This window comes from Corvus kubaryi, unplaced genomic scaffold (genome assembly GCF_017639235.1).
Source record: "Corvus kubaryi isolate FWS band 111438036 unplaced genomic scaffold, C.kubaryi_AGA036_p1.0 37264, whole genome shotgun sequence".
NCBI lineage: Eukaryota > Metazoa > Chordata > Aves > Passeriformes > Corvidae > Corvus > Corvus kubaryi.
Window position 1 is genome coordinate 2,828,778 of NW_024581079.1, and position 22,031 is coordinate 2,850,808.

Here is a 22,031-nt window from a genome sequence, read left to right on the forward strand (position 1 = left end):
GGAGAAGGAGAAGGAGAAGGAGAAGGAGAAGGAGAAGGAGAAGGAGAAGGAGAAGGAGGAGGGATCTCCTTTGAGAGCAGGAAGCAGAGAAGAGCTTTCTCTGGCACTGAGAGTTACTGTGTGTTTTGCCACTTGCAAAATCTCCCTGGTGCTCCCAAGAGCCCTCAGCTCTTCCAGCAGCAGCTGGGAAGTTGAGGAAACGTGTTGGGAAACTTTGTGACTTTGGGGTTTGGGTCTTTGGAGCTGCAGCTGAAGAGTTCCCCTTTCCTCTGGGGCAAAGAGAGTCCTGCTCCAGGCTGGCCAAAACAAATCACTTTTTGGAGCTGTCCCCTTTGGATGGAAGAAGCAGAGTTAACTGTCAGAGAGAAACACCAAAATTAGCAGCACCACCCAGTCCAAGCTCTTATATCCCACAGTCTTTTGACCCCAAGATCCTCCAGCAGCACCGGTGCAGATCTCCAGGTTTTTCCCTCTGCCCCACACCCCAATTTGCTGAGCTGGAACCCCTCAGTGGAAGATTGGTTTCACATCCCTTTATTCCCAGACGTCAAGAAAAGCAACGACCGCACCGCACCCAGTCCCCTTCTTTTGAAATGGGGGAGTCTGAGGGCTCAATTCCTAAAATTCCCAGTTTAGTAGTGCAGTTACAGGGCATGGATTTGGCAGGAACTGAGCCCAGGCACGAGGAGGCTGCTCAGGAACAGGACAATGTGTTGAGCTGGGGCCAACGCGTTTCGCTCTGGAAGATTTCTGGGAAAGGCATAATGGATTTGCTAATTATTGATATTATTTAAGTGACAAGAGTGAAAATTGAAGGGAAAACCTGCTTCCCAACCCCAACAATAGCAGATATTTGTCATGGCTGTCAGCCATTCAGACCTGCGCAATTTCATAGGTTTCATAAGCCCTCGTTAATTTTCTTGTTTGGGAGGATTTGCTGTTTTAATGAAACCTATTTACACCAGCGACTGCTGAAAAATCATTCATTAGCGGACAAGAACTATTGATTATTTTCCTCCAACTACTCAGCCATGTTCTAGCCAATTACTGTAACCAATAAATAAAGAAATATCAACCTTGCATTCCTGCCAGTCTCTCCAGCAGAACTTTATTCCCCTGGATAAGTCGTGGCATGTCAGCCTCGGGGAACGCCGTGCTGGAGAAACCTCTTTTAACATTTATGTCACATTGCCATCCTCTGCAAGGGTGGAGAGGGAAAGCTTCCAGTCAGGCTTTCATGTATTTCCTAAAGAAAATATTTACAGGGCACACAGTGAGATTTAGTGATGAAACAGCGTGAGGCTTGAAGAAACTCCTGGCTAATGGCCAGACCTTCAACTCGGAGTTTTTAATTCAAATATTTGGCCTGATTGGCAGAAGTCCTAAACTCTGGAGAGGAGGATTGAGCTCACCTGACCACGTAAGAAATCCAGCTTGTTCAGGGCCCCAAAACCACCCCAGCACTGCAGGTGGCCCTGCAAAGCTCAGGTTTAAGCTCAACACCTCGTTTTATAAAAGCAAACCTTAAGCTTGGATTTGTCCATGAGTTTTGCCTTGTGGCTTTGCTGGTTCTTAGCTTAATGGGGAAATGTTTTATTTAAATATTGTATTACGAGAGGAGCCGTGGCTTTCAAACCTTGGCCGTTTGCACACATTTTAATGGGCTTGGGGGAAAAAAGAGAAATCTGTCTGCAGGTTTTTGACAGAGTTGTAATTAAAGAGGGTTTTTCATCGAGAACATCTGTTTCTCTTGACAGATATATTCTTGTTGGGAGAAAAAGAAGTGCCTAAAAAAACAGTTTGTCAGTCTGAGCTTTTTATAGGTTTTCATCCAAGAATATTTATCTTGAGGCTTTTTTTGACAAAAATAAAAGAAGTTGATATTTCCTGGAAAGAAAAGAATTCCGGTCCAGGCTGAGATTCCACAAATGTTGCCAGAGTGGTGGCAAACCCCAGGCCTTTGCTGAGCTGCCTCTCCCTTTTCCACAGCTCCTGATGTGGGAGAAGGGAAGCTCTCACGCTTCCCAGGTGCCGTGGAAACAAATCCAATAATTCATAAAAATCATTCAAATCAAAACAGAGAGACGAAGAGGAATGACTGGGTGAAGGGGTCACGCTCTCACATCCACGTGCATGCAAATATCTCTGTAGCTGTAGAGATATATTTTTATATATTTATATATAAAGGGGTTTTTTTTATTTCTTTCCAAGCTGGGAGCACTGCAAGTTCCTCCTCAATAATTTCCCTGTAGTCCTCGTTAATTCCTTAAGATTTCCCCCACCTCTTTTCAAAGCCTAAAGTTCAAAGACGCAGAAAGGAGCTGCCTCAGCACTTTCTTTTTCTCTCCTTTGAAACTTTTTCAGCGAAGTCCAATCAGGCCAATTAACTCTGTCTTTCATTTTTTTCCCCACTACTTGAAGGCAAAATGGGATGTGGGGCTCAGCAGAGGCTGCCAGATGCAAACGCCTGGGGAATTTGCTGCTGCGGGAGATGCCTGGTTCCTTGGCAGCAGTGTCCACGTGGATATGTCGATCCCTAAATCCCATCCCTGAATGTCCCTAAATCCTGCCCCTGCTCCTGGAGTGGGGCTGACACCCAGGAGGAGCAGGACAAGCCCAGGACAGGTCCCTCTGCAGCGGGATGATCTCCCAGTGCTCCCCAGTACTCAGCACAAGGAGAAGACCTGTGGGGAAACGCTCGCGTTCTCTTCCTCGTGCCTGCTGTTCTCCTTGATTTTTCCCTTGTGGAACTGCAAGAACCAAACTGAAGACCCATCCCTGACGACACAGCAGGCTGTGCACAGCTGAGCGTTCCCGTGGCGGCTTTTCCATCAACCGTGGGTGCCAAGAGCTCGGGAAAGTCTCAGCCTCCCCACACGAGGCACAGCAATTAATCACAGGATGGGAGGCAAATATTCCCCCCAGGAATTCCCTCGGGATGCGGATCTCTTGGCGTCTGAGTGCTTCTTCACTCCATCACCCCGGGCATCAATGCAAAGTGCAGGCAGTAATTACAGCAGGCATTAAAGTTCAGTAATTGTAGGAACCGTGTGTGTTTATAATGCAACAACACTCCGGGAGCCCTTGCGGGGTTTTTGTGTGTGTGGCTGGGAAAAGGCCCAGGGAAGCCCCATAAAACATAAAATAAAATCCAAATACATAAAGGTCAGGGTAGTAAATATAAAAATAAGCATCACATCCCTTTAAATATTTATCATTAGTGACGTTTTCATTACAGGAGAGCTGGGATTTACTGACTCTGTAGCAATTGTGGGCACGGCAGGCCCAGAGTCTTGGCTCAAGGCCATGCAGGAAGTGAAAAAAGGCTTGGAAATGGGATGGAAATCCATTTAAAATGGGCATGTGTGCGTTATAGGCATTGTTCTGCTGTTTCTGAAGCAGCTTTAGCTTAGACGGAGTTCACTGAAGGTGCTCCCCACTGCTCAGGGTGATTCCTGGGGTGTCCCAGGGCACTAGGATATCCCAAAGGAAAAGGGATTTGGGGTCAGGGAATGGGAACATCCCTTCCCTCACTGGTCACCGCTCCCTTCACACAGTGGGACCTGACCTGAAAAATGAAATCAGAACCTGAAGGGCTTTTGCAATGGTCAGAACAAAGCCACAGCTCTGAGAAGGAAAGAAATGGGACTGAAAAACAAGATTAAAAGTAGGTGACGAGCAATTCCATTTAAATACCCCATGAACATTGAAAACCTCTCCTTATATGTGAAAGGAAAGGTTTCCCCACAGAGAAAGCCCCATCCTAGGGGTGTGTCAGCACCCAGAAAACCCCGTTCCTATGGCAAACATTGCTGGGGGAAGGACCCTCAGCATCAGGGATGGAGAACCACTGGTCCCAGCTGAGAAAACCCCCCCTCACACCTTTCAGGGTGGCTCTTGAGAAGAGTTTATTATTTCCAACCCCTTGTCTAAGTGCCAACTCATCAATGCGCTTCATCTGCTCCTCCCGTCCATGCCTTAATTAGAACATTTTCCTTGTAATGAGGTGGAGCAGGGAGATGGGAAGGTGATGGTGGCAGTGCTGGTGGAGGGTTTCCTTTGGGGTTTTCAGGCCGACGATGACACAAGGCATGGGTGATTCCTCCTCAGCAAACGCTGTCTCCCCCAGAGGAAGCACTCGTTCCCCAGTCAAGGTGGGTCTCTGTTTGCACCAATTCCATCGGGAAGAGCATCTCTGGGTGCTGGGAAGAGCAGGGTGTGGGGCAGGCAGCCCCCAGTGCTGCAGAGCAAAGGCAGGCGAGCGTACATAAATGTGCACATCCACAGATATTCCCCAGGCTTCCCTCAGGCACCACTCGTGGCTTCCCCGGGATAAACCCCAGCTCCTCTGGCAAGGGACCTGTATTTTGTTGCTCTTTTTTCTGGACAAATCCCAAGTATTGATCGGATGCACACTCCCAGGGCTCCTGTAAGAGGGAGGAGTGATGGAGACAGAAATGTGCTTGCACAGGGCTCGTTTCCAAACCACTCTTCGTGTTCTCCTGCAGCGCTGCCTTGGCCTCTCCATCCCCTGCCCCACACATCCCACCCCTTGCTTTGGGGGCCAGGAGCCAGGGAACCATCCAACCCTCCAACAGTCCTCAGAGGGAAGTCCCAGTGAGCCAGCAGAGGCTTCCTTGGCTGCAGAACCTGCATTTCCACCCCCCTCTCCTCCTCTGTGTCCTTCTCAACTCTGACACATCTGTCCTTTCATTGTCCTCTCTGGGGGCCTCTGTGGAGGAGTCCCAGACCAACTAATCTGGGAGTGGGCAGAACCCTCGCCCTGAGCAGAAGATTTTAACCTTGGTTCCTGCATTGTCTGTGGCCCAGGGGGAGTCCTGGCCCTGAGCAGCACCCACAGAGATGTTCATGACCACAAGCAGGAGGCACAATCGTATCCCAAACCACCATCCCACAGGGAAAAGGGCATTTTTGCCATGTCGCTGGATATGAGGGCATCTGAAGCCAACATATCCATGCAACAGGAAAGGGGGACCTGGTGGGACCCTCCCACCCACCACAGGCAGAGCTGGATGGTGGCCGAGGCTGGGAGGATTTAGGAGGAGTCTGAGATGTGCCCAAGATCCTTGATTTTGTGGCTAAAGGCACAGACGGAAGGAATGAGCAAGGGATCTGAATGGAAGAGACTCACTGGCCTGGATGTCACCAGAGTCTCCTCCCTTCATCATCAACAGAGCTGGGAAGGGGCTGGAGCCCCAGGAGCGGCTGAGGGAGCTGGGAAAGGGGCTCAGCCTGGAGCAAAGGAGGCTCAGGGGGGACCTTGTGGCTCTGCACAACTCCCTGACAGGAGGGGACAGGGTCGGGCTCTGCTCCCAGGGAACAGGGACAGGATGGGAGGAAACAGCCTCAAGAGGTTTAGATTGGAAATTAGGGAAAATTTCTTCATTGAAAGGGTTGTCAAGCACTGGAACAGGCTTGTACCAGGGAAGTGTTGGAGTCACCTTCCCTGGGAGTGTCCAAGGCCAGGTTGGACAGGGCTTGGAGCAGCCTGGGACAGTGGAAGGTGTCCCTGTCCATGGCAGGGGGTGGGGCTGGATGGGTTTTAAGGTCCCTCCCAACCCAAACCATTCTGGGATCCTATGAAGGAGCTGGGCACTGACTGGCGCCTCCAGAGATGTTGCTGCAGGAAGTTTTCCCATTTCTGGGGCCCTGCATTGGTAGTGATAAGGGAAGGGTTAACTCTGCCTTGGGGAGAGCTGGGACACACAAGTCCAGGGTCCCTTTCAGCCCTACTTTTCCCAAATTCATCTGATCACCTATGCAGCATCACTTTAGGATGGTCTAAGCCTTCCCCTACTGCCAGCCTGGCTCCTTCTCTACCCATGACCCACTGAGCCAAGGTAGGCAGGCCTGTAAATTCACCTCACACTTTTTAGGAAGCTCATTCCTCAAAAAATAAAAGTGAAAATAATCTGGCCTAGAAACTTCAGCTGTGATTTAGTACCTTGCCCGTAGCAAAGAGCGTTGCCCCCAGAGAGATTGGGGATCTTCCATTATTAACAGCAGGATGTGCCCATGCTGGGAATCTGCATGGCAGCAGCAGCAGGCACAGCTCAGGGCTGGCTCTGGAATTGGAATAATTATGCTGGGGCCCTGAGAGCAGTGTTTGGTCTCCCCGTGTCCCCTCACTGCAGTGACAGCTGCAGCAGTGACCTCGGGGTGTCACACAACTGGAACTGCTGAAGGAACAGGGGAAGGTGTGCTGGGAGAGCTGTTGCGGGCACAGCTGGGCAGGTTTTGTCTGGAAAAGGGATGAGAAGCCAAAACAGCAGAATGCTGTGACAAATGACAAAGGCAGAACTCGAGGATTGGGGAAATGTGTTTCAGGTCTCGACAGGCACCAGGGTCTGGTGGAGCAGTGGCCAAGGATGGAGACATCGTTGCCCTGAGAGGTTCTGGACTCTTCATCCTTGGAAGTGTCCCAGGCCAGGTTGGACGGGGCTTGGAGCAGCCTGGGCTAGTGGAAGGTGTCCCTGGCCATGGCAGGGGTGGAACGGGATAGGCTTTAAGGTCCCTTCCAGCCCAAACCAGTCTGGGATTCTACAATTCTGTGATTCTGTGATTCTGTGACATAACAAAGATTTCAGGCCTCAGGTGCCCCCTGGGAGAGGTGTCCCAGCTTCAGCTGAGCTCTCAGACAAGTGCTGAGCTCATCTCAACCCATGGCAAAGGCTTCAGGAAGGCAGCCCACCAAGGCACCAGGACACCAGGACACTTCTGCAAGGGGTGCACGGCCCTCCCTCCCACCTTGTGCAACCTCCCTGTAAAGCTGCTGGTGACAGTGACACCATGTCCTCCCCGGGCTGTCTTAGATCCTGAAGATCGGAGACACTTCCCAAGCCCTGCAGGATGAGGCCTCATCCCCTTCCCTGGATGCCTTTCCTGGTGAGCTGCTCTTCCTCAATGGTTTTTACATGCCCCCAGCAGCCCCATCAGCGGTGGGCCAGCCCTCCTGTTCTCTCCCAGTCCATCCCCACTGTCCTGCCTTCCTCCTCCTGCCCTCCACGCTCCCATTGTCCCCTCCACTTGGCTTTCCTTTCGCCTCCTGGAGAACACCAGGACTCAGAGCGCAGCAGCATCCCTGCCTTCCCTACCTCCCCTCCCCATCCCAGTGTTGCATTTCCTCCATCCCCTCCTCTCCACAATTTCACTCCCAGCTTTATTTGGAGCTCTGCCTTCTCCTCCCTCCCTCTCAGTAAAACAAGCTCAAGCCTTGCTTTGTATTAAATCAAAGCCTGAGCAGTGTGCGAGGGCTCAGCCAAACCCAATTTCAATGGTGCCGTGCCCGCTCACATCAGACAAAGCCTGTGGAGGTAATTTACAGCAGATAGGAGCTGGGGGCAGAGGGCAGCTCATTAGTGTGTGGCATTATTATTATTGTCGGACTAAAACAGAACATCTCTTCTATTTATTTCTATTCCTGGCGAATGCAAATGGGGGATCCGAATCAGAAATCCCGCCCGTGCCAGTCCTTGCGGGTCACCATGGATTTCAGGGGGGAGGAAAAACTGCGGAACAAGAGCACGCCAAGAGCCTGAAACCTCACAGAGGCAGCAATTTAAAGGATTTCAAAGGCTGTTTCCATAAGCCTTTGGGGACTCCAATGGAGCATATTGATTAAACTTCGGAAGCAGCTAAAAGCAGCTCCACCATGGCTAATTAATACAGCGATGCCCCGATGCCCCTGTTCTTGTTTTACCAAGCTGCAGCCTGTCAAATCAATTAATATTCACCGCCCTGATGAAAGCAAAACCCTGCCTATCACTTGCTAAATGGATCGATGCATGGACTCCCTCAATATCATGAAGTGACCTGTCCTGTGGGGTTCAATGGGGTGTGCTGCAGATGCTTTTGGGGTGACACCAGGCAAGCAAACCCATCAAGCCCTTTGTTTTGACTCTCTAATCCAAACAGGGTTTCTGTCTGATGTTTTCTGTGTAGCTGGTTCTCTGTGGATTCTTAGACAATGACAATTCAAGGTGATTCTTCCCTATTTCAGTGGACCTGCCTGTGCTTATAGGATGGCATTGGGGGTGTGGGATTGTTGGGGTGCCCTGTGCAGGGCCAGGAGTTGGACTCAATCCCAACGGATCCTTTCCAGCTCAGGAAATTCTGGGATTTTATGATTCTACACCCACTGCATTTCCTCCCCTGCACCAGGAGAATCATTTTCTGCTTTTCTGCCTGTCTGGTGGAGCTCGTGGCTGGTGCTGTAACTCACTGGACACCAGTTCAGGACTGGTTTAATGCTGCCACGGTGGGGACTGCAAAATATTCTAAAATGGGGCTTTTGGTGTCCCAAGTCTCCTTAAACTGAAGATCAAACCTGGTTTGATGATATCTTCTGAAGCTGCTCTCTTGAACCCACCCCGGAGAAGTCAGACACCTCCACGAGACCTTCTGGGGGTCTTTAGGCAGCCCTATATTTATGCACAGCTTCTTTTAGGGCTAAGGAGCCAGATTTGACCCTCCTGGCTCATCAGAGAAGAGGAATTCCTGTGAGAGAAGTGGTTCCAGGCAGGACCATGCAGAGTGCAGACCACCTGGATGCTGTGCCAGCCGGGGTGACACCAGAAGCGGGAGCCTGTCCTTGCTGTGCCACCATGTGCTTTGGGGAGTCTTTGGTAGCTCCTAAGGGGAGCTGGAGGTTCAGGATAACTTCTGACTTCCAAAGGGAAGGCAAAGGGGTGTGTTTTCTTCGCATGAGGCATCAGCTTTGATTTCGAGCAAGTTTTTGGCACCCCTCAGTAAAGTGCTATGAGCTGTTTACTGAATTTTAGTTCAACATATCTCAGGGAAAAAAAGAAAAAAAGAAGGAGAAAAAGGGGGAAAACAGTTGAACAAAATAATTTCAGCAACATCTGCTGCCTTTCTGAGCTATTTCACCAAAGGCCTATGGAGATCAAATATTTTCCTCTAATTAGAGCTGTTTCCTCGGAGCAGCTCCCCTGGATGCAAAAATATCTCCCCACCCCCCTGGGTGCGCAGAGATCCTCCTGGGACCCTCTGCAGCACAGACAAAGGCCCAGCTCTCCTTTGGGGCATCCTCAGAGCAAATCCACAGCTTTTCCAGCAGGGAAAGGTTGGACCCTGTGTCTATTCCTCCCTTCATCACACCATGATCTCTCACTTTCCACTTGGTTTTAGAACCACAGAAGAATTAAGGTGGGAAAACCTTCAGGTCCAACCATCACCCCAGCACTGCCAAGGCCACCAGTGAGCCATGTCCCCAAGAGCCACATCCATATGGCTTTTAAACACTTCCAGGGATGGCAATTCCACCACTGCCCTGGTCAGCATTGCCAGGACTGGACAACCCTTTCTGGGAAGAAATTTCCCCAATATCCAGCATGAAGCTCCCCTGGCACAGCTTGAGGCTGTTTCCTCTTGTCCTGCCCCTTGTTTCCTGGGAGCATTTTCTGTGTCTCACATGACACCAAACAAATTAGTTCATTATTAGCATTATTACAGTTATTATAGGTGGTTATTATATATAGCTATTAGCATTATTATAAAGCCTATAAGGACAAAACACCAGGAAGTTGAGATCTTTGGACCAAAAGTTGGGTGTTTATGCCAAGGAATGCTCCCAGGTGGAGATGGGCATGTTTCATGCTGGAAAACCAGTGGGAAAAGTTCCTTGGGCATCTGCCATGTGTCCTGGCACCCCTGCAAGTGTCCTTAGAGAGCAGGAATGCTTCAAATCGCAGCCCTTGGCTGCTGCTTAAGAGGATTCCCACCACAGGCTGTGCTTCTGGGGGAAACAGGTTGGGGACATGGCAGTGTCACCTGTGAGGGGCCAAATCCTGCCTCAGAACCCTGCTGGGAAAATCTGTGGGATGGGCAGACAACTCTCAGAGGAAACCACCCCATTCCCTGTACCCCAACAGGTGATGGGGCAAGCTTTACCTGGGAAGGGATTGGATTCTCCCTGTCCACTTCCCTCCCTTGTTTTTCCCATAGCAAACCTTACAGGAAGGAAAACCCTAAAACCATTTTGTTGTGTTGTATCAGAGAGGAAAAAAAAAGCCAAGCCAGCAGCGTTTAGCTTTTGTGAAATCAATGCATTGCAGGAGAGCGGAATCACTCCTTCTTTGGCCTCTGGGTTAAGGCAACTAATTCAGATCTGATCCACATGGAAATTTGCAGCCCATTCCCATGGCCAGGGAAGAGCTCTGAAATGATCGCAGTAGTGTAGGGATGATTTATGAGGCAGCTTGGAAAGAACAAAGGAAGCCTGGGTTGTTAGTTCTGATATTTAAGGATGATAAACAGCAGGAAAGGGAGATTTTTTTTTTTTTTTTTAATGTCTCTCCACAGATGCAGAAGAGGCAGCGTGGGCCTGAGTTAGGTGGGATATTGGGAAGAAAATCCATACTCAGGGTGGGGAGGCCCTGGCACAGGGTGCCCAGAGAAGCTGGGGCTGCCCCTGGATCCCTGGAAGTGCCCAAGGCCAGGTTGGACGGGGCTTGGAGCATCCTGGGACAGTGGAAGGTGCCCCTGCCCATGGCAGGGGTGGGACTGGATGGGCTTGAAGGTCCCACCCCACCCAACCCATTCTATAAAACTAAGAATAGGAAAATGTTGGCTTAATAATAGGGAAAATCTTCCTGGCAGAGACATCTGTTGTTCTGCTATCATGAACAGATCAATGCTACCAGTGAACTTCCCGAAGGAAGGGCTCCAAACCCTACTCCCTCACCCACTGAAAGCATCCCACAACAGAGAGGGTCAGGGGAGCAAAGGGCCCATTCAGTCCCCACATTTTCCAAGCTGTCCCATGGGGTGATTTGGGTCGGAAGGGACCTCAAAGCCCACCCAGTGCCACCCCCTGCCACGGGTAGGGACATCTTCCACTATCCCAGGTTGCTCCAATCCCCGTCCAACCTGGCCTTGGGCACTGCCGGGGATGGAGCAGCTGCCACAAAACCTCTCTGCTCCAGCAGGAGCTCCCATGGACTTACCCACTGCCTGGAAAGAGCAGGAGGCCTAGGAGGATGTAAATCCATTATCCTCTCTTTTTCATGGGGAAAGAGAACATTTCCCTCTTCGATTTCTCCCGCCCATCCTCAGATAGGATTGCCAGGTCCCTCCGTGGGGCACAGCAGCAGCGGGGTGGCACAAACCGGGGCTGTTTTGCCTGTGCTTTGTCCTGTGCCTGAAACCACCACCATTAATTCCTAAACCACAGCAATTACTTAAAAAGCACGGCACAGACAGGCCAATCTTGGCACAGCAGGATCCCAAACTCCGGGAGTGCAAGGGGACCCTGGATCTGAAAGCTCCCCAAGGAGGAGTGACAGCCCCATCCAGGGCAAACATAAACTGCTCTAATTACTGCTCCTGCTGCTAATTGCTGATCACCAGCGTCTTCCTGTGATCTGCTTTGGAACTGGGGTGCTTACAACAAGCTGGGAGGATGGATCCAAGGGGGATTATTTGCTTCCCCTACGTTCTCCAGCAATCTTTAAACACCACATCTGCAAAGGTCGAGTGTGTCCCTCATTAGGGACCAGTGTCTTCGTGGGAGTGTGGAGATCAGAGGGAAGGGGGAGGTGCAGCATGGAGGGGCTGGAAGACACATCCACAAGGATCTTCTCCCACCCAGGAGGTGGCTGGACAGGTTTATTGGGTCCTTCGGGGGGGAGGGACCAACCTGTGGCTCAGGTAAAACATCCCAGTGGCCAACAGCGCAACTGGGCAGGGTTACTGGCGGCCCAGATGGTGGCTGGAGAAGCAGAGGGTATCAGAGGTGACAATTCAGAGGAAAAAAATGGGGGTTGAGGTGACAAAAAGCCTTTCCCTGAAGACTTGGTAAAAAATGCTGCCTCTCCCTGTGCACTTTAAAAGTTACCATCGACATCGGCATCTCTTGGAGAAAAAGTCACCCGTTGAAAAAAGACCGTGGCAGGAAGGGAGATATTTCAAAATGCAGCTGGGAATTATTCCCACCAAAGATGGAGTCACCATTTTGCAGAAAAATTTAACAAACCCCAGAAAATAATTTCTCCTTTTGCACTCGAAACTGTTTTCATGGAAATGGTTTCTCTTTGCCAGATCCTGTGCGAACAGACAAGTCCACAGCAACTCCTTGGAACTGCTGCACCTTTCCTGGTGCTGCCACTGCTCCAGTTTCTCTCCATCCCTTGAGGACAGCCGTGTTTGAGGGAGGAGGATGCATTTTCCACCAGCACAACAGAGGGAAGGAGCATGATGCTACAGGATCTGGATAACCCCACCCTCAAGCTGTGGGATGCAGAGGTTTTAAGATCCCTTCTACCCCACTTTTTTCCCTGTGATCCTCTAAATGTTCAAATTCTCTGCCCCTTTCCAATTTACTGATGCCCTGTGAAGAGTGGAAGTAGGAATGCAGCTCCTTTTCAACCCCAAAATCCTGCCAAGTGGGGAGGTAAGATGCTGGTACCTCTCATCAGGCAGGCAGAGGCTCTCCATGCCCTCAGGGTTTATTTGAGGACCATTTCCTAATTAATACACACAGCTTTTGATTATTTTCTCACCTGCTGTGTCTTGCAAGTCCCATCCATAAAAAAATTCCCCCGATTTCCAAATAAATCGAAGGCCCACTTTTGAGCTCGAAGCCGTGCATTTGTCAGACTCATTTGCCTGGGAACATGAAAGTCCCTTCCTATTTATCTCCTTATTTGAACTACATAAATAGCTCCCAGCACAAACTCCTCATCCTTCCAACATTATCCCAGCAAATAGCAGCCTTTGAAAAAGAAAAATTAGTGGAGGGTAATTATTTTTGCGGCAGATACCAAAATGATAATTTCTTAAACAATTACTTTGAAATATTAACAATTGTTCTCTAAATTCCAATTTAATTCCTGATATGAATTATAGTTTGTCAGATCTGGGCTTCAGAAACATTTGTTCCTTGCACAGAACATAAAAAATGCCAGCGTAACCTTTCGCCTCCGCAGCCTCCGAGCAGAGCCAAATGCCTCCGCTCTTGTTTTATCAACACAAATAATTAAAACACAGGAGAATGTTTGGGATTTATACAGTTGTTTTTGGCATCTTATTCATATTTATTTGATCTGTAAGATATCATTTTAATTAAAAGCTCGCTCTCTTTTCCTCCCTCCTCTGCCCAGAGAATAAATTATTTATAATAGCCCTGCTGCCTCAGACAGCGCTTGGAATGTGGGATACTGCGCTGGGATCCCACTGGAGCGCCAGGCACTGCCCTGGGCACAGCCCTGCCTGCCTCAGCAGGGATAAAATACCTGGAGCGATGGCTGGATCCACCCGGCCCCAGGAACACGGGAGAGCCCTTTGGCACTGTTTCCCCCTAGAAGTGAAAAGGCGTTTTCTCCTGGGTGAGGGTTAAATTTGTTTAAAAGCCTCTCCCTGCTGCCGTGGTTTAGGGCAGGGGTTGGGATTATCCACACGCCCCCATCAGCAGAGGCAGCCCAGGAGGATCTGTGGGATCACACAAGACCCCAGCCAGCAGCTGGGAAGTCTCCTGCGGAAGCACAGTTACTACAAAGACCTTTTCATCTCATTTTTCTCTTGCATCCCTTTGCTCCCCACAGTCCAACCTCTACTCGCTCCTTTTCTCTTCAGCCAGCTTCAGACGCAGCTTCAGACGCAGCTCAGAGCAGTGGGTTAAAACCTAAAAAAAAGGGATTTTTTTTCTTATTGCCTTTGAAGTCTGAGGGTTAAATCTAGAGAAGAAGCCTTCCCACTGAACACAACGCTTATCAAAGCCATCCTGAAGCCTCTGGAGTTCAGCTGGAGCTTCCCAGGCATGCCTGCCTGGCATTCGCACCACATGAAGAGCCAGGATCCTCTTTGCAAGCCCAATATTTGGAGGTAACGGGGTCCTGCAGCTTGCAGAGCAGAGCCTTCAGTGATGCCTTTTCCTGGTCTTAAAATCAAGAGTCAAACACGGTTAGAAGGGGAAAAGGGCTTTCACCTTGGTATTTATTTTAAGGATCCTTAGGTGCACATGTCCAGATCGAATGCACCTCCATGCACACCGCAATGCACCCCCAAAAGATTGGGTATAACATTATAGGTGTTACTAATTAGCAGATGTATCAAAGATTCCCCAATGAGAGGCTCAAGTGAGCCCCCCCCTCCCCAAGGAACCTTCCCCTGGATGGTTCTATCTTGGTTTACAGAATGTGTTCTGGAGAGGACCTTGGGCTCTGGGGCACACTGATCCCTGGCTACAAAGCTTCTAAAATGTTGAGTCTCTCAGCTTGACAAACAAGTCCAAGAATGTAGGCAAAAAGCACTGAGAATACAGAAGTTGTAAAAAAGGTGTAACAGGGGTATAAAAGAAAAGGCAAAAAATCTTTATGGCATCATCAGTACATCCCAAGGGCCACAGGCCACGGCTTTCCTGGGCAACACCACCCCGCTGTTAAATGGGCTTCTCTGGGACATCTCATGGGGAAAACGCAGCTCCCAATGGTTGTATTTAAGTTCAATTATCCTTAATTAGTGCTCGGATTAATGAGGAGCTACAGGCAAGTGTTTGGGCTGGGCCCCATCCCTTCCTTCTCCGTGGCTCCTCCCACAACAACTCCATGGCCACTTTACGCCCTCCGGAAGGACTCTGATTTCCATAAATGAGGCCAAAATTCCTCCCTGGTATAGGTCACCTAATTAAATCCCAGCACCTCGAATTATTTATGATCCTTTACAGCTATGCAAATTGAGCACTTGGAGCATTTTCAGGAGCATTTCTGAGTAACCAAAAGGCGCCCAAGCTGAGCTGAGGGTTGAAAGCAAGGCTTGGTTTTATCTAAACCCCGTTTGTCCGGGGCCTTTTTGGCAGGAGCACAGCTGACCTTGCACTTTGGGAGTTTTTCAGGATGGGTTTTTTTCAGCACCAGGAGCTGGAGGTTGAATGGCACTGGTTTAGCACAGAGGAAGAGGCTGCAGATGCAGCTACAGGATTAGCTGGACATGGACACATCGCTGCTTTGGAGTCTATGGGGACCATGAGGGGATATCAGGGTCATGGGGCATCTCCTGAGAGTTTGGGGAGCTTCTCTCACCCCTCAAAGGCAGCATCAGCTGGGGTCTGGATCCTCACAAGCTCTCCTGGTGTTCCCTCTGCGGTGCAGCCATCCCCTTCCAGAGGATGATCCCAGTGCAGAGGATAATGGGAGAACAGGGAAAAAAGTAGGAAAAAAAGAATACCCCAGCAAGGTTTAATGAACAGGGTGCTGCAATTCAAACCCTGAGCAATGGGAATGTCCAGTGGCAGGGAGGAACTGGAATGTCCAGTGTCCAGGAGGCTGAGGAGGGATTCGTACATGTCCGTGAGCTTCTGCTGCTTCCCAGCCGGAATCAAAGCCCGCTGAAATAAAGAGGGAAAAACCAAATGGAATCCGTCTTGTAATGGGTCTGAGGGAATTCCTACAGGAGGTGCAACTTGGGCAAGGAGCAGGGGAGTCACACTGACGATGCCTCTGCTCCCCACAAGCTCTGGTCAGCCTGGAGAAGTGGAGACCTCCCAGCACCTTCCAGGACCTGAGGCAGCTCCAGGGAGGACAGAGAGGGACTCTTTACCAGAATCTCTAGGGATGGGACAAGAAGCAATGGGTTCAAACAGAAACAGGGAAAATTTAGGTTAAATATATGGAAGAAATCCTTCCCTGGGAGGGTGGGAAGGCCCTGGCACAGGTTGCCCAGAGAAGCTGTGGCTGCCCCTGGATCCCTGGAAGTGTCCCAGGCCAGGCTGGACAGGGGAAACATTTCCCCTAGACATGGAATTTCATCACAGCACCAAGCCCTCGTGGGTATTTCTCCAGCTCAGCTTACATTTATTCTGTTAATTTTCCATGTTCCTTCAGTTCACCCAGCTCCCTTTTCCCTTTTTTCCCTTTCTCACTAGCCCCAGTGTCCAGATATCTCCAAATTTTCTCAAGGAAAGAAGCTGCTTTCAATCAGGACTAAAATAAACAAGGTCATTGGAAAAGATAAAAAATAATGAGTTCCTTTCGGTAGCACTCCTTGCTCGTCTCTCCCTCACCCTCCCCCCTTTCATCTCACTCCAGAAAAAAGGAAAATAAATCTTTACTAATCCCCTCAGAGCCCTGCCTCCAGATCCGCCTGCAATGCTCGTTGGAGCCACACTGGAAACAGCAGCGTGGCCCCAGAATCCATGAAAACCAATTTATTGCCCACTCCCCAAAGCTCCCTCTTCCCCCCATGCCAGGAACATCCCATCCCACCCCTCCAGTCAGGCTCATTCCAGTCAGTGGCCTCCCCTGTGCTCCTTTTCCTGGTCTGCTGGATTTTTTCACAAAGTCTGAGAGATTTGGAAATTGATGGGAAGTCTCGGAGCTGGGTTTTAAATAGTTGATTAAAGAGCAGTCAGCAGAGTCAGAGAAAGTAGGAGAGAGCTCGTGGGAATGAAGATGATTTTGGCCAACCTGTGCTTCCAGCAAAATCAGCCCCACTGGGGTTTAGTCATATCCTTTCTCCAGGGGCTTAAAATACCATGGGGCGCTCACCAAAAAATTCAAAAATCCCGTATTTTTGTCATCAGAAAACAAATTTGTTCCTACACCCATGCAGGGAGGAAAAGAAAGGTCTTAAAAGTTGAACTTCTTTGCTCTGGCACTTTTGAAAAAGGAATATTATTCCAGCTAATGTTCTGAAATGACATTTCATTCTGCAGTTGAATAATACATTTCATGGGATCTAAAATTAATCAGGGTGGGAAGGAGAAGAGTTTATTTTGGGAGGAGAAAAAACCTCAAAGGGTCTGTACTTTGCATTGATCCAAACCATTTCTTATTTGAATTTTTGTGGAGGATTGGGCAGCAAGCTGAGAAGGTTTTCATTTGCCCAGCTCTAACTGGAAGCCCTGAACCGGCGAGGGCTTTACATTTGCAAAATGCAAAGCGTGGAGAATCCTGGTGAGAAGCCTTTGGCCCCGTTCCTGCCTTCACTCTGTTGGTTTGATTGATGATTCTAGGCCTGAGATGTTGGACATGTGGGGTGGGAGGGCACGACCACATCAAAGAAAGGACGTGGCAACATCTTTTCCTCCTCAACACCATGTAGGGGCTTCTCCTTCTCATAGGATTTCCTAAAAAAATCAAAATATTCCCTGTAATCGTCAATACCACGTCGTGTTTTACCTAAATCCTGTATTAGCAACGGAGTTGGGAAACCCCTCTGGAATGGCTTAGTTCCATGGTCTTGGGGGTATCTGCCAGACATGTTGATCCCCTGGGAAGAGGAGGTGGCTGGAGATCCCCAGCTCTGGATACACACTCCCAGTGTTGGTCCCAGGAAACTGATTTTAAGTAAAATCATGGAATCCAGGAATGGTTTTGGTTGGAAGGGACCTTAAAACCCACCCCCTGCCATGGGCAGGGACACCTTCCACTAGCCCAGGTTGCTCCAAGCCCCGTCCAGCCTGGCCTTGGACACTGCCAGGGATCCAGGGGCAGCCACAGCTTCTCTGAGCACCCTGTGCCACAGCCTCAACACCCTCACAGGGAAAAATTCTTTCCCAATATCCCATCTAAACCGGGTAAAAATGTCACTGGAAGCAGATTTCAGGCCTCAGCAGCTCAGCCTCAATGGGACAGCCATGGTGGCCTCTGTGCCAGGGCATCCCTGTGCCAAGGCAGCACATCCAGGCAACAGGCAGCTCCTGTGTTGTGCCAACGCAGCCAACAGCAAATCCAGGCTTAGATACATCAGCAGCTGGCCCCAGGGTGGGTGAACCAGCTGAGCTGGGACCATTTTGGGCTCAGTTTTCATGGTTGGCCACCTCCAAAGGACACCCCTGCCCTGCAGGCCCAACTGTGTGTCACATCTCCAGCTGGACACCAAGCCACCCCCCTCCACCAGCCCTGGTTTTGCTCTGGCCTGGGCTGGAGCCCCAAACTCATCTAAGACAGCTCTGACTTTAAAGGAACTTTGGATCCTCCTCTTCCTCCCTGATGCTCCTGATCCCCACATCAGAGTGAGCTCTGGGCTGGGCTGGCCAAGGCAGGTTGTCCCCTCATATGTCCAGCTCCTGCCAGCCCAGGGGCTGCCTGTCCCCTCCCTCCTGGCTGGCCTGCGCTCAAAACCACAGATGGAGGCCAGAAACCAGGAAACCCAAGAAGCTTTACAGGAAAATCACTCTGAAAAGCGCTGCAGAGAGGAGGGGGGGCAGAAGAGGGGGAGCAGAGAGCAGCTCCACAGCTGTTGTCTTTCATGTCCTTTAAAGCTCCCGTTATGTCGTTTTTTTAATTAAAATGTTTTTTAAGAGGCTGCTGGGATTTGCTGCTCCTTGTCCTTGGTGGAGGTGAGCAGTGCCGGGAGCAGCCAGGGGCTGCTGCAGGAATGGGGAGGCAGAGCCACGAGGCTGAGCCCCCCAGCCACGAGTGAGGGCACAGATCCTGCCTGCTCCAACCTCACATCGCAGGGGAGATCCAGAAAAAAACCCAGGATGCTGCTCCAGACCCTCAGAAAGGGAAGGAATAGCTCCTGATCCCTGTGTTTGTGCCCTACTTGGGCTCAGTTTTGATGGTTGTAGCTCTCCACCAGCCCTGTGGCTCAGGCTGTGTGGCTGGGTCATGAGCAGTGAGCTTGGGAAGGAGTAGATCCATGGAAAACGAATCCTTTCTCCTGGTAAAACATGCCCTGAACGCCTCGCCTACAAAGGAACGCTGAGCTTTAATCCCAGCCGGCCGGAATTTTCTGCGTGTTTGTGAAATAAATGATCTCTCTGTGCTTAGCCAAAGCAGTTATTAATGTTTTCACACCAGAGGAGACACGCACTGCAACTGCAGGACCTGCGAGTGATGAATAATGAGCACCTTAAAAAAAACAGAGACAACATCAGCATTTGTTTGTGGGCCATCGGCGATGAGAAGGCAGGGTTGGGCTCAACATTTAAAAGCGCCGTTTTAGCCTGAAAAAGCTGCTCAGGGAGAAGGAACCCTGGTCCCAGTCCCCCTGTGCCAGCACCGGGGATGTGATAAGTGGGTAAATGATAGCAGGAGATAAGCTAAGCTCTGCTCCACGCCCGGGCTCTGCACAATATCACGGTTCATTATCGAGGCACGAAGACACCCCGGCAGAATCCTAACCTAATGAAAGTCTTATTTTCCAGAGTAACAGTTCATTACTGGACTTGCTGTGCCGCCTAAACCCCTAAGGTGGAAAAAAAGAGCCCAGTGCAGCTCTGCTGAACACGCAGTGAAACCCTGGTGGGTTGGGCATTTGCAATTCTGCTGCAGCTCTCTTCGAGGAGGGGAGATGCTGCTTGCTCTGAGACAGAAGGGGAGGGGTTGAGACTCTGCGGGGGCTTTTAGGACTCTGTGGGGGTTTAGGATATGGATCAGGTCCCCATGCTGTGCCAGCAGAGCTGCCCATCCTGGTACTCACCGAAGGACAGGCAGCCTCTCCCTGCTGGCACAAAAAGAGGTGTCCAAAGGTGACAGATCTGACTGGCAGCTCGGAAGCCTGAATTCAAACACATTTACAAATGAGACAAGATGAGCTGGGAGAGCTCCAGATTCTTGAGCTGCATCTCCTTATAGGGACCTCAGCTTAGTAGGCTGTCCTGAGGGCAATGCCTGGGAGCAGGATGAGGGCTTGGATTAGAATCGTGGAATCATGGAATGGTTTTGGTTGGAAGGGACCTTATAGCTCATCCAGTTCTACCCCCCTGCCATGGGCAGGGACACCTTCCACTATCCCAGGTTGCTCCAAGCCCTGTCCAGCCTAGCCTTGGACACTGCCAGGGATCCAGGGGCAGCCCCAGCTTCTCTGGGCACCCTGTGCCAGGGCCTCCCCACCCTCACAGGGAAGAATTCCTTCCCAATATCCCACCTAATCCTGCCCTCTTTCAGCTTAAAGACACTCCCCCTTGTCCTACCAAGGGACCCCTTGTTCCTTTACAGAGGAGACTTTCCAAATCCGTGTTTGAAAGCAAGGGGAGGACGAACTTTCCCTCCCCCCATAGAGTCAGAACCCTCCCACTCCCCAGGACCACCATCACGGACTGTGGTCCACGGACAACCTGCCAGAAGCCTGCAGAGACGCGGCTGCTCAAACAAAGCTGCTCATCCTCGCTTCCGGCAGGAAAAGATGGCAAAATATTGTCATCTGTGCCTTTTTCCCTGCTCATCTGTTCCCAGATTGAAGGGGAAAACAGCAAGACAGCCAAGTGAGAGCCTCAGCAAGCTCTTGCTGAGATCCCCAACCTGGAGAAGAGGCACTTCCCAGTAAGGGCTGCTTTCATCCCAGTGTGGTGGGAGCAGAGCCTGGGGCCAGCCTGTAACTGTGGCTGCTTCCACATCCAGCCCAGCTCCAGGCTCTGCGAGCTGCTGGTAATCCAGGGGCCTCAGGAGCTGATGTACAACACATTCGCACTCTCCTCTGAATAAAAAGAAGGAATAAAATAGGACAGGTAGCTGTGCAAAGGTGCAGTCACGGATCAGGCAGATGGACAGGGAAAGACTTCCCTGTTTTCTGCTCCAGGAGAATCTGCCCTCCATGCTTTCAGCCCACCCATGTGTGGCTCATGAGTCTGTTTGCCTACATTATTTGAGGGCGTAGCAGACAAAATCCCAGTGGGTTTTGGTGAGACTAGAGCTGTTCCATGGAAAATATAAGGAGAGCTCCTTCCTCAGACTGGTCTGCAGTGCAGGACAGAGCAATTCCAGAGGTCTGGACCTCGCCTCTGGAGTCAAAGAAGGCCATCAGGATGCAATCCTGCTGTCAGGCAGACCGCAGCAGTTCCCTGCTCTTTCATCACTCCACTTTACAAGCACCACCCGTCTCCCCCCAGAGCAGCAGCTCTTCCTGCCAGTCAGGGCTGTTGAAAAAATGAAGGCTCACTGTCAGAAATTTGGGGAAATTACAGTTATTTGTGCTTTTCCCAGGAGGGAAGAGGGCTTGTCTCTGCTAACAGCCCCAACTAAAAGTCAGGTATTTCGTCTCAAAGTTGCCTGTGCTTTCTCTACTGCCACCAGGATGGCAAAACCTCCCGAGGACTCCTGATCCCATCCATCATGGACACCCTTTGGGACAGGACAAAGGGAAGGAAGGCCTTCTGGAAGGAACCTGCTTCTGCATGGACCACAGAGAGAGTTGAAGTGAGCACATGCCTCGTTTTGCTGTGCTTGGTGAGGTGAGAGGAATCCCAGCCCGTGTGTTTGAACACATCCGTTCTCCCTTCCCAACATCCTTCCCATTCTGAACAGGGCCTCATCCCAGCTCCCTTCTCCAGGATGTCACTGAATGTGTCCATCCCTGCACCAGGAGTTTGTCTGGAAAAAGGAAGGAATTCGGAAGGAAGGAAGGAATTCGGAAGGAAGGAATTCCGAAGGAAGGAAGGAAGGAAAGAAGGAAAGAAGGAAAGAAGGAAAGAAGGAAAGAAGGAAAGAAGGAAAGAAGGAAAGAAGGAAGTGATCCCATGTGAACCAGCGGAGCCTCTGAGCACCCCGAGCCCTCCCGCGGCAGCGTTTGGTCTCTTTAACACCTTTCTCCCCAAAATCAGTCTCTGTAGAGCCCAAATGAAGGGCAGTGATCTCCTTCTCCAGCACCTGGAGGTGACAAGGATACCCATGAACACGTATTTCCTGATGTTCCCGTTAAACCAGCCCATCCTTCCCAGTCCTATCCATCTCTAACTGGGATCCTTCTCCCTCATGGATGGCAACACTCCCAGAAGAACTCAACAGGGCAAGGAAACAAGAATGAAACCAGTCCTGGCTTTCAGAGGGCAGGCTGAGGATCATGTGGTGATGGAGGAGGGGGATGGTTCACTATCTTTTAAAACAGGGATCAACAAACCCTGGGAAACAGAGCTCTGGTCCCCCATCCAACAGCTGCACAGAAGGGACGTGCTCTGATGTCATTGCTTGATCCCAGCAAAGTCCTGCTGGGATCGAGGAGCCACCCCCACAAGGCCCAGAGAGGAATAAAACACTCAGGATCCAGTAGGGAAGAACCTGCAGGAGCTGCCACCATCTCAAACCTGTCTCCAGGAGGATGGAAGAGCTGCTCCA